This window comes from Siphateles boraxobius, unplaced genomic scaffold (genome assembly GCF_051911475.1).
Source record: "Siphateles boraxobius isolate OS27281-9 unplaced genomic scaffold, OSU_SipBor_1 31, whole genome shotgun sequence".
Classification (NCBI taxonomy): domain Eukaryota; kingdom Metazoa; phylum Chordata; class Actinopteri; order Cypriniformes; family Leuciscidae; genus Siphateles; species Siphateles boraxobius.
In genome coordinates this window covers 19145836-19162156 of record NW_027508931.1, presented here as the reverse complement: position 1 = coordinate 19162156, position 16321 = coordinate 19145836, and the positions used below count along the sequence as shown (strand labels likewise).

At 41.1% G+C, this 16321-nt stretch overlaps 1 long non-coding RNA gene across 1 annotated transcript in view; it reads left to right on the top strand.

Moving 5' to 3' along the window:
• Positions 1 to 16321, top strand: part of LOC143697014 (uncharacterized) — a 480539-nt gene that overhangs the window by 103294 nt on the left and 360924 nt on the right. The window lies entirely within an intron of this gene.

The following is a 16321-nucleotide window of genomic DNA, read 5'->3' as shown; positions in this document are numbered from 1 at the left end:
AGGCAGTTGCTAGGGTGTTCTAGGGTATTTTGGGTGGTTGCTATGGTGTTGCTAGGGTGTTTTAAGGTATTTTGGGTGGTGGTTAGGGTGTTCTGGGTGGTTGCTAGGGTGTTCTAGGGTATTTTGGGTGGTTGCTATGGTGTTGCTAGGGTGTTTTAAGGTATTTTGGGTGGTTGCTTGGGTGTTCTGGGTGGTTGCTACGGTGTTGCTAGGGTGTTCTACGCTATTTAGGATGGTTGCTAGGGTGTTCTAGGCTATTTTGGGTGGTTGCTATGGTGTTGCTAGGGTGTTTTAAGGTATTTTGGGTGGTTGCTAGGTAGTTGCTAGGGTGTTCTGGGTGGTTGCTATGGTGTTGCTAGGGTATTCTATGGTGTTTTGGATGGTTGTTATGGTGTTGCTAGGGTGTTGTATGGTATTTTGGGTGGTTGCTAGGCAGTTGCTAGGGTGTTCTGGGTGGTTGCTATGGTGAACTATTTGTGAATTTAAAAGTTCATAAGTGTATGAATTTATGAAAATTCATAAGTGTATGAATTCATGAGTTTATAAGTTTATGAGTTTATGAGTTTAGAGTTTATAAGTTTAAATGAGTAAGAGTTCAGAGTTTATTAATTTATGAGTTTGAGTTCATAAGTGTATGAATTCATGAGTTTATAAGTGGACGAGTTTATGAGTTTATGATTTCATGAGTTCATAAATTTATGAATTCATAAATTTATAAGTTTAAATGAGTAAGAGTTCAGAGTTTATTCATTCATGAGTTTGTGTTCATAAGTGTATGAATTCATGAGTTCATAAGTGTATGAGTTTTCATGAGTTCATAAGTGTATGAATTCATGAGTTTATAAGTCTACGAGTTTATGAGTTTAGAGTTTATAAGTTTAAATGAGTAAGAGTTCAGAGTTTATTAATTTATGAGTTTGAGTTCATAAGAGTTTGAATTCATGAGTTTATAAGTGTATGAGTTTATAAGTGTATGAGTTTATGAGTTTAGAGTTTAAGTTTAAATGAGTCTAAGAGTTCAAGTTTAGAGTTTATTAATTTATTATGAGTTTAAGAGTTTAAGTGTAGATAGAAAAGTGTCATTATAGATGAGTTTATTAGTTTAAATTAGTCTCAATGGCTCATATAGTATATAGAATGGCAGTTTGATTCAGGGCTAGGGCTTCAAGGAGTTTAGATTTGAATTTTTGGCAGTTGGCCAGTTTGAAAATCTGAACATTCCGCAATGTTAAGTCAATGGGAGTTTTTTCCGACTTTGATCGTCATTTTTAGGAAAACCGTAAGTCCGATCAGATAGAAAAGATATAGCATACCGAGTCAGAACAGTTTGAGTGTCTGAGCCGAGTTTGGAGTATGTGGAGTTAAAGCTCTAGGAGGAGATAGAGTTGTAAATTTTAGTAAGAATAATAATAATAAGTTTAAGTACAATATCAGTAAGTTGGCTCTCACAAGCCAACTTAATAAGTTTAAGTACAATATCAGTAAGTTGGCTCTCACAAGCCAACTTAACTAGAAAAAGTTCGTCGAGACAAACTTTAAGTTGGCTTGTGAAAGTTTTGACCAGAAAGTTTGAAGAAGTTTAAAGTAGTTTGAAGTTTAAATTAGTTTGAATTTTAAAGTAGTTTGAAGTTTTGACCAGAAAATTTGAAGAAGTTTAAAGTAGTTTGAAGTAGAGGTCTTCACGGGTCCAAAAATTAATGCCCGAACCGGAAGAGACCCGTAATGTGCTACACCGAACCGACCCGGACCCGTATATGATTTCAAAAGTTGGACCCGGACCCGTGCAGACCCGAGAAATGCCATAAATGTACTGCCCGGACCCGACCTGGACCCGTCTATTATTTGAAAACTGGACCCGAACCCGGCGGGAAGACACAAACCCGACTGGACCCGATTGTCACATATTATTTCACACAAGTTGCGAAAAATAAAACTTTTTGTCTTACCTAATTTTAGTAGCCGTCGTCTCACTTCCTTGTAACGTTAACGTTACCTGACTGACTGTGATGCATTACAATCCACCGACAAGAAAGTTCTATCCATGTTATTTCTCTAGTTAGACGTTTGGGTATTAAACACATAAAATAGAAACCGGTTTATTCCACGATCTCGACACCTCAGTGTGGAGATAGGGAAAAACCAGTAGTCCCCGACGAGGAGGTTGAGATACAGAGTTTTCCTGTTTTTTTTAGATATATTTCATCTAATAAACTCTTTTTATTGTCACTCTCATAATGTTCAGCCGTCCAGTAAATATTTAACTAGCAACAGCATTAGAAAAACCTCCTTTAAAAAAGCTCCTCTTTATTCAACAGAGTTATGAGCTGCCTATTTATTGAAAAATCAAACATCTGCCTTTTTCTTAATATTTTTATTTGTTTTGTTCACTTTTTCTTAACAAAACACTAACGATACCAATTCCTCGGAACTGGAAATCGCAGCACACTGGATCTGCAGGTGAAAGCTGAGATAGGGCGGGGCCCGTCCCAACCCACGCTGTCAGATCCGTTTGCGAACCCCAAAATGCGAGTCGCCGCCGTGTCTAGGCAACAGCGGGACCCGCGCGGGGAGCCAAACCATTCTCCTCAAAGAACGATAGGCGAGAGCGGAGCGTCTTCATAGATAGACTCATACAATGCTCACAATCAGCCCCCTCGAGGACTGACTGGGCATGCTCCACTCCCAAACAAGCAACACAAAGCTGATGTGTGTCCCCACCCGTAATATAACGAGGGCAGGGAACAACACTCCGTCTATAATCTTGCTTGCTCGCCATAATAATGATAGATATATTGGGCTTGACAGACAACAATAAATAGACAAGGACAGATATACAGAGAGCGCTTGCTGAAGGTACAGAAGCTGTCGCAGTCTGATTTCAGGGCTGCTTTTTAGTTTCCTGGTCTATGACGTCACCTATGTCATAGTGGGCTTCCATTGGACTGATTTTACACGTGCTTCATGACGTAATCATGCAGAGCGTTCCCGCCGCGTCTCAAACGCAGCTCGAGTTCCCTTGAAAGGGAACAACTGTTTTACATTGAAATATTATTTCACAATATTACTGGGTTTGTTTTGTATTTGTAATCAGATAAATACAGCCTTTATGAGTAGGGATGGGAATCGATAAGAATTTAACGATTCCGATTCCATTATCGATATTGCTTATCGATTCGTTTCTTTATCGATTCTCTTATCGATTCTCATTGGGTGAGGGAATAAGTACAAATGTGTTTGTTTGTATTAACTCGCTTTAATATCTGATCAGAAGACACAGCACAGAGTATTAGTGGTTTGAACCTACACCGGTCTCATGGTTCGGTTCGATTACGATTATCATGTCATCGATTCAGTTCAATTCGATATCTCGATGCATTACGATGCACTGCATCCAATTTTCAATTTTACTTCAAAAGTGATGTGTGCGTGCGCACGCGTGTGTGTGTGTGTTCACCTGTTCGGGAAGTCGCAGTGACAGAAACAGTGACATTCCAGTTAAAGTTTCATGGGACTTAAGTCTGTTTATGCCATTAAGAAAATGAAATTCTGTCAAATCAATTTTGTTTTAAAGAAATGTTCATTTAAAAGCAGCGCTCATTCATCAGTGTATAATGTTACCCTGAGACGCGCGCATCCGTCAACGAGTCCGTTGTTGAAGACGATCATCCATTTATAATCACGCGTAACAACACAGAATACTTGTAATTTGACCATCGGGTGCGGATACCTAAATCAGATAATATTAGGGCTGGTGGATGATTTGTTTTTGGCTGTGGATCCGGGTGATATTGGAGCTCATGCTTACTCTAAAGCAGTCAGACTCTGCAGGCGTTATAACAGCTCGAGTGAATACGGCCAACGTGGTATTTCAAGTTAGTGGTATTACCTCCTGCATATTCTATTTGTGCGTGACATGAGCGCACACGCACTGTCTCTTCTCCAGGTCGTGCTTACCAGGTTGTTCATAAAAGCCGAAATGTGCCCAGATGTAGGCTTTTAAAGTAGTTGGAGCATTTTTAATTACTCACACTCGCGTCAAATGAATTGCATGCTGTGTGGCCAAATGTTTCTGCATATTGGAGGTAGTTCCCTTTGAAGAAATTGAAATTTTACAAGTGTTGCAAGTGACCGTATTGTCGTCTTTTCGCGTGAAATATAACCAAAACAGTGTAGCGCGTGTGTGACGTCATGACACATTTGCAACGAGCGGAACCGATAAGAGGAATCGTTAAGCAAGCATACCAACGGTTCCAAGGAATCGGTTCACTGGGCACCTATAGTTTCTCTTGATATCAACATGTTCACAGGTGTTTATATATTTATTTTTTAGAAAGGGACCAGATGCCACTGGATGAGTGCTGCTGACTTCAACATTCACATGATTCTCTGTACATCACCATGGTAAAGTGAAAAATCAAACACCTTAGATACGACAGGTATGTAGGCTACTATGTTTCAGGAATGGCACAAAGGTGTGTGACTGTTCAAGTCTCTGTCTTTATATCAGTGTGTTTACTAATGTGCTTTTTTGTCCTTTGTTGTGTATCTTTGGATTATGTTGTGTTGTAAATAAATCCAGACAATCTAAAAGCCATTCATTTTTTAATTTCTCCTCATTCTTTGTGCAAGGCTTCTCATAATGATTGGGCCTGATAGCACCTAATAGCGCCATTAGGGGAGGGTCTTTGTCTTTCTCAGGTGTAAAATGCATTCATATTAATGAGAGATTCACGTTTTCTCACACAAAACGTGTCTTACAAATTTTAAATCAATACATTGTCTTATCTAAATGAGTATGCAGGATGATTTTCACATAGTTTTGGAGCAAATATTCTAGGCTATGTGATACAATTTTCAAAAATCTTCTGAAGAAATAATCATTATGGGTTTCATGACCTTATTTCAGTGACAATTTTTTGTTTTGTTTTTCAGAAACCACGCATAAACGTTATTATCTCAAAACTACAAACTTGTACATACATGCTGCTGACATATTATTGTAGCAAGTTTGTGCTGAATACAATGTAATGGCGCTATTCCACTGGATGGTACGGCTCGGTACGGCTCAGTACGGTTCGGCTTGGTGCGGCACGGTTCGGCTCACTTCGCTTTTCCACTGCGTGGTACGACTCGGCTCGGCACGGCTCGGTTCGCTTTAGCTCGGTTGTTTTTCCACTGCAGTTAGTGCCACTTCAAAGTGGGTGGGATTATGACTGATCCGCTCCTCGGCAACCAACAAGAGGAACGTCTGCGATTCTCGTCCACTGACCACGATTCGGCCATTTCTTTTTTGGAAGTTTTTTTTCTTCAAGCAAGTCAAGCAAGTAGTTTTAAAACAGGTGCTACAGCGGTGACTGTTACTGGCTATTTAAATCTAGCGGGTTTGATGTCTCGCAAATACAATGACGCTGGTAGTGACTGATTCTGTCTGTCTGACCAATCAGTGATCTACAGTGCTTCCACGTCACATTTTTGTATCGGTACGGTACGTTTGGAACCTCAACAGAGGTGGTACCATTTAACCTGTTAAGTGTCACTCCCCCTTTTTTTGAATAGACATGAAAATGCACATTCCAAACTTAAATGGTATAGGATAAGAATCCTTTGGAATATAGACATAAAATTGGTCTTGTTTTAAAGAAGACATTTGGCAGATTTTTGTAGAAGTGAAATAAATTAAGTAAGTGAAACAGAAAAAAAGTTACAGAAGTTTGTGTTTATGAAAATGTACGATTAAAAAAATTAATTATTCATATTTTATATAAAATATATATTTTCAAAACCTGGACAACTCTTAAACTGCAAAAAAATCAAAGCCAAAAATCTGAACAAGTTGTGTTTCAAATTTTAGGTTGATATCTCAAGAAATGAGCTTTCAGTAAGATTTTGTTTGGGCGCAGTACCAAACTTTTTCACTAGGTCACAACCAGACTCCATTACTGCCCATATAAGGGCGCCTCCATTTCCATATGTGGTTTGAGTGATCTGAACCATCATTTTCACAATTTTCATACAATTTATAAAGTAGACATCCTATTCAGAAGTAGTATTGGAAGTTTGGCAGATTTTGATATGAATTAAACCTTGAATAAACACATAAAATAACACATATGTGCGTTATAGCTCGCGGCCACATCACAAATGGTGAATCTATTAATTTTTCTTTATATTTAAAACATTTTCAGACCTTTTTTTCTAAAATAATTGAATGCTTGCCATCTTTTGAACTCTTGGCATGAAAACAAGTTGGTTTCTACCCATCTTTTATGATTTTTCATGTTCATTGCTATTTCAAAATAAAGGTCTGAACACGCCTAGGAGTATGAAAATATTCTTGTTGCAAATTAATAAATTACGGCTCCTCTGTAATTTGTTTTGAGAATCAGTAACCAAATATGGAAACTAGAGATTGTAAGCTTTCAAATGATATATAGTTTGTCAAGATTAGTTTAGGTTTAGTATAGGTTATTACTGTTTTAAATATGTAATGGATTTGGGCCCACCGGTGGGCCCATGACACTTAAGAGGTTAAAGCGAGCCGAAGCGAGCCGTTCCGTACCGTACCATGCAGTGGAAAAGTGCCACAAGTGAGCCGTGCCGAGCCAAGCCGTACCGTACCATGCAGTGGAAAAGCGCCAAAGCGTGCCAAACAGAACCGAACCGTACCGTACCATGCAGTGGAAAAGCCCCATAATAAGACTTTAGCCATGAAATGTCACAAGTAACAGAAATAAGCACAAATGTCAGAGCATGTCAGAACACCTCCAGGACCCAGAAAACACCTCAGACCCCAGAGGGTTAAGTTCTGTATCAATTACAAAGTATTACTACTGACCTATAAAGCCCTAAATGGTTTAGCTCCTGTGTATTTAATGGACCTTCTATCGCCCTACAATCCATCGCGTTCTTTAAGATCACTAAATTCGAGGCTTCTGGCGATAATGACGGCAGAGTTGTGACGGTTCCGCGTGATTTCCATAGGTAATTTCCCTGCTACTTGAAAACAAAGAAGATGCTGCTGGCGAACAGCGGTCTTTCGAATCGGCTTTGGCCGCGACTCTGGATGACTTGTAGTTAAGAGTACGTCACTTAAGTCATTCTTAAAAAAGGAAGATGTGTTCGGAGTTTTGAGGACCGGATACGGCAAATGTTTAATATATCAACTAGCTCCGCTGGTGGAAAAACGCATGGGACTCACTCAGCCACAGCCGTTCGTTGCTCTGGTTGGTTGTAGCGCTGTCCTATTGCGTGCAGAGGGAAAGACAACCATTTATCTCGCCCCTCGGATTGAGGTATGCCAATTGTGAGTTCCCAGACCTAACATCTTCATGTAGGTCTGGCTTGCCAGGCTAGCTCTCCCTGCCATACTCCCTGCATAACTGTTATTGACTTGCTTCAGCCTATCAGAAGCTAGCATTCTTTTTTCTGGGTATACTTTATAGTTTCCTGGTCAGTGACTCACGCCATTGGACTGATATTACACATGCTTCACGACGCAATCGCTGAGAGGCGTTGCCACAATTTCTTTCCACACAGCGTCTCGTTCCCTTCAGAGAGCCATGGTTACAGTCATTACCTGAGACGTTCACAAAGCATTTTAGCATTAGCATTTAGCTTGGAAAAGCCAACTTACTGATATTGTATTTAAACTTATTATTTCAGTAAGTTGGCTTTTCCAAGCCAACTTACTGAAATCCTATTTAAACTTCTTCTTCTTCTTCTTCTTCTTCTTCTTCTTCTTCTTCTTCGTCCTCTTCTTCTTCTTATTATTATTAAGTTAGCTTGTGAAAGCCAACTTACTGAAATCATATTTAAACTTATTAAGTTGGCTTGTGAAAGCCAACTTACTGAAATCCTATTTAAACTTATTAAGTTGGCTTGTGAAAGCCAACTTACTGAAATCCTATTTAAACTTATTATTAAGTTGTCTTGTGAAAGCCAACTTACTGAAATCCTATTTAAACTTATTAAGTTGGCTTGTGAAAGCCAACTTACTGAAATCCTATTTAAACTTAATAAGTTGGCTTGTGAAAGCCAACTTACTGAATTCCTATTTAAACTTATTATTATTAAGTTGGCTTGTGAGAGCCAACTTACTGAAATCCTACTTAAACTTATTAAGTTGGCTTGTGAAAGCCAACTTACTGAAATCCTATTTAAACTTCTTCTTCTTCTTCTTCTTCTTCTTTTTCTTAACCAAAATTTTCTGACTCTAACTCCTCCTAGAGTTTTAACTCTACAAACTCCAAACTCGGGTCAGACCTTCAGACTGTTCTGACTCGAGTTGCTATATCTTTTCAGACTGATTTGACTTTCAGTTTTCTTAAAACTTAATATTAAAAACCATAAAAATCCCATTGACTTTCATTGCAACAGTTCAAATTGAGCCAAGGCTACGGTGGCTCAGTAGTGTAAAACACAAAAACTCAAATCTAAACTCCCTGAAGCCCTAGATTCAATTAAACAACCATTCTATATGTACTAATTAACTTATCTATCTATCTATCTATCTATCTATCTATCTATCTATCTATCTATCTATCTATCTATCTATCTATCTTTCTAACTAATCTATCTTTCTTTCTTTCTAACTAATCTCTCTATCTTTCTTTCTTTCTAACAAATTTTTCTTTCTTTCTTTCTTTCTTTCTTTCTTTCTACTTAATCTATCTTTCTTTCTAACTAATCTTTATTTCTTTCTAACTAATCTTTCTTTCTTTTTAACTAATCTATCTATCTTTCTAACTAATCTATCTATCTTTCTTTTTAACTAACTAATCTTTCTTTCTTTCTTTCTTTTTTTCTTTCTAACTAATACATCTTTCTTTCGAACTAATCTTTATTTCTTTCGAACTAATATTTCCCTTTCAAGGGAACTTCGAGCTGCGTCAAACGCTGCGGGAACGCCCCTGCGTTGTGCGTCATGAAGCACGTATGGAATCAGCCCAATGGAGAGATGAAACGTCATAGGCGGGTGACGTCATCGACCAGGAAACTATAAAGCACCCCAAAAACACAAGCGCATTAGCTTCTGTGCTTTCAGTCGCGCTACATGTGAATCTGTCCCTGTGTGATATTGTCTGTCTTACATACCCTGCACCACACAAACAATTTATCCCTATATATATATATATTGAGAGATTATGGCGGACGAACAGCAGTTTAGAAAGTGTGTTCCTCCCTGCTCGCGTTATTTAACGAGCGGGGATACACATGATCTTTGTGTTGTTTGTTTGGGAGTTCAGCATGCCCAGTTTGCTCTCGAGGGAGCAGACTGTGAGCATTGCGAGCGTTTGCCGTTAAGGACGCTCCGCTCCCGCCGGTCGCTCTTTGAGGAGAGCGGTTCGGTGCGCGCTCCCCGCGGTTCGGGTCCCGCTTCTGCCGAGGCAGAGCGGCGGCGCTTATCGTGGGGATCGCAGATGGATCTCACAGCGGGGTTTGAGACGGGCTCTGCCTTATCTCTCCCTTCACCTGTGAGATCCAGTGCCTCAGTCCCGGGTTCGGAAGCACGCGCTGCGGTTTCTTCCGCTCGGGCTGAGGCACCAATGCTATCCAGTTCTGAGGAACTTGATGTTGTTAGTGTTGAGGGAGATGTGGAGGATTCGCCACCCCACACTCCTGAGAGTGATGAGCTTATGGAGGTGTTAACAAGAGCTGTTGAAAAACTTAATATTGAATGGCCAGTGACTAGACAGGAGTCTGTTTCTAAATCAAAGTTGGATGAGAGATTTTTGCCGTCACGTGTGCAGCCTCCACGCCGGTGCCTGCCGTTTTTCCATGATCTCCACACCGAGGTGTCGAAATCATGGAGAAAACCGGTGTCATATAGAGTGTTTAGTCCCCAGACTTCAACATACGCTAATATTATGGGAGCCAAGGCTCATGGTTATGGTGCGTTGCCTCGTGTGGAAGAGACGCTTGCGAGCCATCTCTCCCCCGAAGCAGCATCATCTTTTAAGGCACCGGCATTACCCACCAAGCCTTTAAGAAACACTTCGGCTTTGGTGGGTAAAGCATATTCGGCAGCAGGTCAGGCTGCGTCATGTCTGCATACTATGTCAATCTTGCAGGCATACCAGGCTGATCTGCTAAGGGACATGAGTGAGAGTGAGGAGGTCAGTACTGACGTAGTTCGCGAACTGCGTCAGGCTGCTGATTTATCCCTGCGTGCCACCAGAGAATCGGCCAAATTAATGGGTCGTTCTATGGCAGCTCTGGTGGCCGCAGAAAGACATTTGTGGTTAAATCAGACTAATATTAAAGGGAGAGAAAAAGCTTTTCTTTTAGATGCTCCTCTTTCTCCCATGGGGTTGTTTGGTGATGCTGTGAATTCAGTTATCGATAAATTCCAAGAAGAAAAGAAACAAACTGCAGCTTTTAAAAAGTTTCTTCCCCTTAAAGTTCATGTCCCTGGGGCTGCTGGGCGGGAGCAGCCCCGGCCGTCTTCGAGCTCATCACATAGAGCGCAGCAGAGGCAGAGTGTCGCGTCTCGTGCTCCCCCTGCTGGACAGTGGGCTCAGCCGCGACACTCTCAGCCGAAGCCTTCTCCCAGTAGAACTGATCTGAGGACAGTTATATTGGCTAAGAAGGCTTCGGCTAAGAAGAAGTCCTGACGCCAAGCCGTTCAGGATGCTGAGGGTGGTCCCCACCGAGGCGGAAAGGTGTTCACCTCTTTTTACGGTGCCCATTCCTCCTCGGTGCCCTCAGGGGCTCGTTCTGCCAACCCCGCCTTTATGCCGGGGCACAGACGATCCCAGCGAGCGCTTTCCCGAGGGACGCTCGCTCCCTCTGAGGAGGGTCTCAGAGCGGTCAGACCAGTTGTTCCCTGCCGGTGCGCCGTTACAGGGCGCTGCGTCTGCTGCTCAAGTTACACCAGAGGCCAGTCTCGAGAGGCTGGTACCCTTAGTAGAATTTCTGGCAGAGTGGAAAAGCCTTCCAAAAATATCTCATTGGGTCCTGCAGACAGTAGAAAAGGGTTATGCTATCCAGTTCAGGTGTCGTCCACCAAAATTCAGAGGGGTTCTGCACACAGTGGTGGGCCCCGAGCAGGCTCTGGTATTGGAACAAGAGGTGAAAACGCTCCTTCAAAAAGAGGCTATAGAACGGGTTCCTCCTCCCAGTTTGGAGTCAGGTTATTACAGCCGATATTTCATCGTTCCAAAGAAGGATGGGGGGTTGCGTCCAATTTTAGACCTGCGCATATTGAATCGCTCGGTAGGGAAGCTAAAATTCAAGATGCTCACTATCAAGCAGATCGTGTCTCAAATCAGGTCCGAGGACTGGTTTGTCACGATAGATCTGAAGGACGCATACTTCCATGTGTCCATCCTTCCACAACACAGGAAGTTCCTGAGGTTCGCCTTCGGGGGCGAGGCGTACCAGTACAGGGTTCTTCCGTTTGGCCTAGCTTTATCTCCCCGCACTTTCACGAAATGCATGGATGCAGCACTAGTGCCTCTGAGGCTTCAGGGCATTCGTATTCTCAATTACATCGACGATTGGTTGATTTTAGCTCAGACCGAGCAGATGGCGGTTCGGCATCGAGATGTCGTCCTCGCTCATATCAGAAAGTTGGGGTTGAGGCTGAACGCAAAGAAAAGTGTATTGTCTCCTTCCCAGAAGACCACTTTTCTGGGTGTCGTTTGGGATTCGGTATCGATGCGGGCGCGACTCTCTCCGACCCGCATCGCTTCGATTCTCTCAGCTGTGAAACAAGTGAAGCTAGGCCAGCTACTCACTGTCAAGCAGTTTCAGAGACTGTTGGGTCTGATGGCAGCAGCGTCCAACGTTATACCTTGCGGCCTGTTGTACATGAGACCGCTACAGTGGTGGCTCAGGACCAAGGGATTCTCCCCGAGGGGAAATCCGCTCCGCACGTTCAAAGTCACGCGGCGCTGCCTTCGTGCTCTGGTCATGTGGAGAGAAACTTGGTTCCTATCCAAAGGTCCTGTGCTGGGGGCTCTTTGTCGTCGCATAACGCTAACGACGGATGCTTCCCTCACAGGGTGGGGGGCGGTCATGAGTGGTCGCCCAGCCCAAGGTCTGTGGCAGGATCATCATCTTTCGTGGCACATAAATTGTCTAGAGATGTTGGCTGTGTTTCAGGCTCTGAAACACTTCCTAACAGACCTGAGAGGCCATCATGTGTTAGTTCAATCAGACAACACGTCGGTGGTCTCTTATATAAATCATCAGGGGGGCCTGCGGTCTCGCCGGCTTTACAAGTTGGCCCGTCAGATCCTCCTGTGGTCCCAAGGGAAGCTACTATCTCTGAGAGCAATGTATCTCCCTGGGTATTTGAATGTGGTAGCAGACTCCCTGTCGAGGCAGGGGCCGAGGCCAGGGGAATGGAGACTCCACCCCGAGGTGGTGGAGCTCCTTTGGTTGAGTTTCGGTCGCGCCGAGGTGGACCTATTCGCTTCCAAGGAGACCACTCATTGTCATCGGTGGTTCTCCATCACTCTTCCAGCCCCCCTGGGGTTGGATGCTATGGTGCAGCCGTGGCCGAGGTCACGTCTGTACGCCTTTCCCCCGATTGCTCTGTTACCAGGAGTTCTGGAGAGGGTCCGCCGGGACGGGGTCAGTCTACTACTAGTAGCCCCGTTCTGGCCGGCCCGAGTATGGTTTGCGGACCTGATTTCTCTCCTGGACGGTTCTCCTTTGGAGCTCCCGGTCAGGAGGGATCTACTCTCCCAGGCGGGGGGCACGATACTTCACCCCCGCCCAGAATTGTGGAAACTGTGGGCTTGGCCTCTGAGGGGGCCCAGCTCATAGACTCCGGTCTCTCAACCGAGGTTGTTGAGACCATTCTTAACTCCAGAGCTCCATCCACGAGGAAGCTTTATGCCTTGAAGTGGAAACTTTTCACTTCTTGGTGTGGAGAACACCTGCAGGACCCAGTTAACTGCCCAGTGGGTGCAGTGCTGGAATTCCTGCAGGAGCGCTTCTCCACAGGGTTATCCCCCTCCACACTAAAGGTGTATGTGGCGGCACTAGCTGCTTACCACGTCCCTTTCAGTGGAGTTTCTCTTGGGAGACACCCGCTTATAACTCGTTTCCTCCGTGGCACTTTGAGGCTGAGGCCAGCAGTTCGTACGAGGGTGCCGACTTGGGATCTGGCCATTGTATTAGAAGGTCTTTCCCTAGCTCCTTTTGAACCTATCGAAGAAGTTCCCGAGAAGTTTCTCACTTTTAAGACTATCTTTTTGCTTGCTATCTCTTCACTAAAAAGAATCGGAGATTTGCAGGCTCTGTCGGTTTCACCCTCGTGCCTGGAATTTGCACCTGGCATGGTTAAAGCTTTTCTGCATCCTAGACCAGGTTACGTTCCTAAGGTTCCTACTAATATTGTTAGACCTACGGTTCTGCAGGCTTTCTGTCCTCCTCCATTTATGTCATCGGACCAGGAGAAACTTAATTCACTCTGCCCTGTTAGGGCATTAGACGCTTATGTCCACAGAGCTGCCCTGTGGAGGAAATCAGAACAACTTTTTGTATGTTTCGGGCCACCCAGGAAAGGGTGTCCGGCGTCTAAACAGAGAATGAGCAAGTGGGTGGTTGAGGCTATCTCACTTGCTTATGAGTCGGCTGGCCAGCCTTCACCTTTGGTTGTCCGAGCTCACTCTACCAGGAGTATGGCTGCTTCTAAAGCTCTTTTGTCGGGGGTTTCCCTGAGTGATGTTTGTGATGCGGCTGGATGGTCTTCACCGCATACTTTTATTAAGTTCTATGACCTAGACTTAAGCTCTACCCCTGGGGCACAGGTGCTCTCGTCCTCTGTGCGCTAGTCTCACATGACGGTCATTTGGTCCTATGGCGACGTGGGTATTCGCGTTCCCGCAGCGTTTGACGCAGCTCGAAGTTCCCTTGAAAGGGAACGTCTCGGTTACGTATGTAACCCTAGTTCCCTGATAGGGAACGAGACGCTGCGTCGCTCCGCCATACTCCCGGCACTCCCGTTAGCGCTTCCTTCAAGCCTATCAGAAGCTAATGCGCTTGTGTTTTTGGGGTGCTTTATAGTTTCCTGGTCGATGACGTCACCCGCCTATGACGTTTCATCTCTCCATTGGGCTGATTCCATACGTGCTTCATGACGCACAACGCAGGGGCGTTCCCGCAGCGTTTGACGCAGCGTCTCGTTCCCTATCAGGGAACTAGGGTTACATACGTAACCGAGACGTTTTTTCTTTTTAACTAATCTATCTATCTTTCTTTCTAACTAATCTATATATCTTTATTTCTAACTAACTAATCTTTATTTCTTTTCTAACTAATCTTTCTTTCTTTCTTTCTAACTAATCTATCTATCTTTCTTTTTTAACTAATCTTTCTTTCTTTCTTTCTAACCAATCTATCTTTCTTTCTTTCTAACTAATCTATCTTTCTTTCTAACTAATCTATCTTTCTTTCTAACTAATCTATCTTTCTTACTAATCTCTTTCTTTCTTTCTAACTAATCTTTCTTTCTTTCTTTCTTTCTTTCTACTTAATCTATCTATCTTTCTTTCTAACTAATCTATCTATCTTTCTTTCTAACTAATCTATCTTTCTTTCTCTGTCTTTCTTTCTAACTTATCTATCTTCCTTTCTTTCTAACTAATCTTTCTTTCTAACTAATCCAACATTCTTTCTTTCTTTCTTTCTTTCTAACTAATCCATCTTTCTTTCTAACTAATCTATCTATCTTTCTTTTTAACTAATCTATCTTTCTTTCTAACTAATTTATCCATCTTTCTTTCTAACTAATCTATCTTTCTTTCTAACTAATCTATCTTTCTTTCTAACTAATCTTTCTTTCTTTCTTTCTTTCTTTCTTTCTTTCTTTCTTTCTTTCTTTCTTTCTTCTTAATCTATCTTTCTTTCTAACTAATCTATCTATCTTTCTTTCTAACTAATGTATATTTCTTTCTCTTTCTTTCTTTCTAACTAATCTTTCTTTCTTTCTTTCTTTCTAACTAATCTTTCTTTTTTCTAACTAATCCATCTTTATTTCTTTCTTTCTAACTAATCCATCTTTCTTTCTTTCTAACTAATCTTTCTTTTTTCTAACAAATCCATCTTTCTTTCTAACTAATCTTTATTTCTTTCTAACTAATCTTTCTTTCTTTTTAACTAATCTAACAATCTTTCTTTGTTTCTAACTAATCTTTCTTTCTTTCTAACTAATCTATCTTTCTTTCTAACTAATCTTTCTTTCTTTCTAACTAATCTATCTTTCTTTCTTTCTAACTAATCTATCTATCTTTCTGTATTTCTAACTAATCTTTCTTTCTTTCTTTCTTTCTTTCTTTCTTTCTAACCAATCCATCTTTCTTTCTAACTAATCCATCTTTCTTTCTTTCTAACTAATTAATCTATCTTTCTTTCTAACTAATTTTTCTTTTTTTAACAAATCCATCTTTCTTTCAAACTAATCTATCTTTCTTTTTTCTAACTAATCTATCTTTCTTTCTAACTAATCTATCTTTCTTTCTTTCTAACTAATCTACCTTTCTTTCTTTCTAACTAATCGACCTTTCTTTCTAACTAATCTATATTTCTTTCTAACTAATCTATCTTTCTTTCTTTCTAACTAATCTTTCTTTCTTTCTTTCTTTCTTTCATTCTTTCTTTCTTTCTTCTTAATCTATCTTTCTTTCTAACTAATCTATCTTTCTTTCTTTCTAACTAATCCATCTTGCTTTCTAACAAATCCATCTTTCTTTCTAACTAATCTTTCTTTCTTTCTTACTAATCTATCTTTCTTTCTTTCTTTCTAACTAATCTTTCTTTCTTTCTAACTAATCTTTCTTTCTAACTAATCCAACATTCTTTCTTTCTTTCTTTCTAACCTATCCATCTTTCTTTCTAACTAATCTATCTATCTTTCTTTTAACTAATCTATCTTTCTTTCTAACTAATTTATCTATCTTTCTTTCTAACTAATCTATCTTTCTTTCTAACTGATCTATCTTTCTTTCTTTCTAACTAATCTTTCTTTCTTTCTTTCTTTCTTTCTTTCTTCTTAATCTATCTTTCTTTCTAACTAATCTATCTTTCTTTCTCTTTCTTTCTTTCTTTCTAACGTATCTATCTTCCTTTCTTTCTAACTAATCTTTCTTTCTTTCTTTCTTTCTAACTAATCTTTCTTTTTTTCTAACTAATCCATCTTTATTTCTTTCTTTCTAACTAATCCATCTTTCTTTCTTTCTAACTAATCTTTCTTTTTTCTAACAAATCCATCTTTCTTTCTAACTAATCTTTATTTCTTTCTAACTAATCTTTCTTTCTTTTTAACTAATCTAACAATCTTTCTTTGTTTCTAACTAATCTTTCTTTCTTT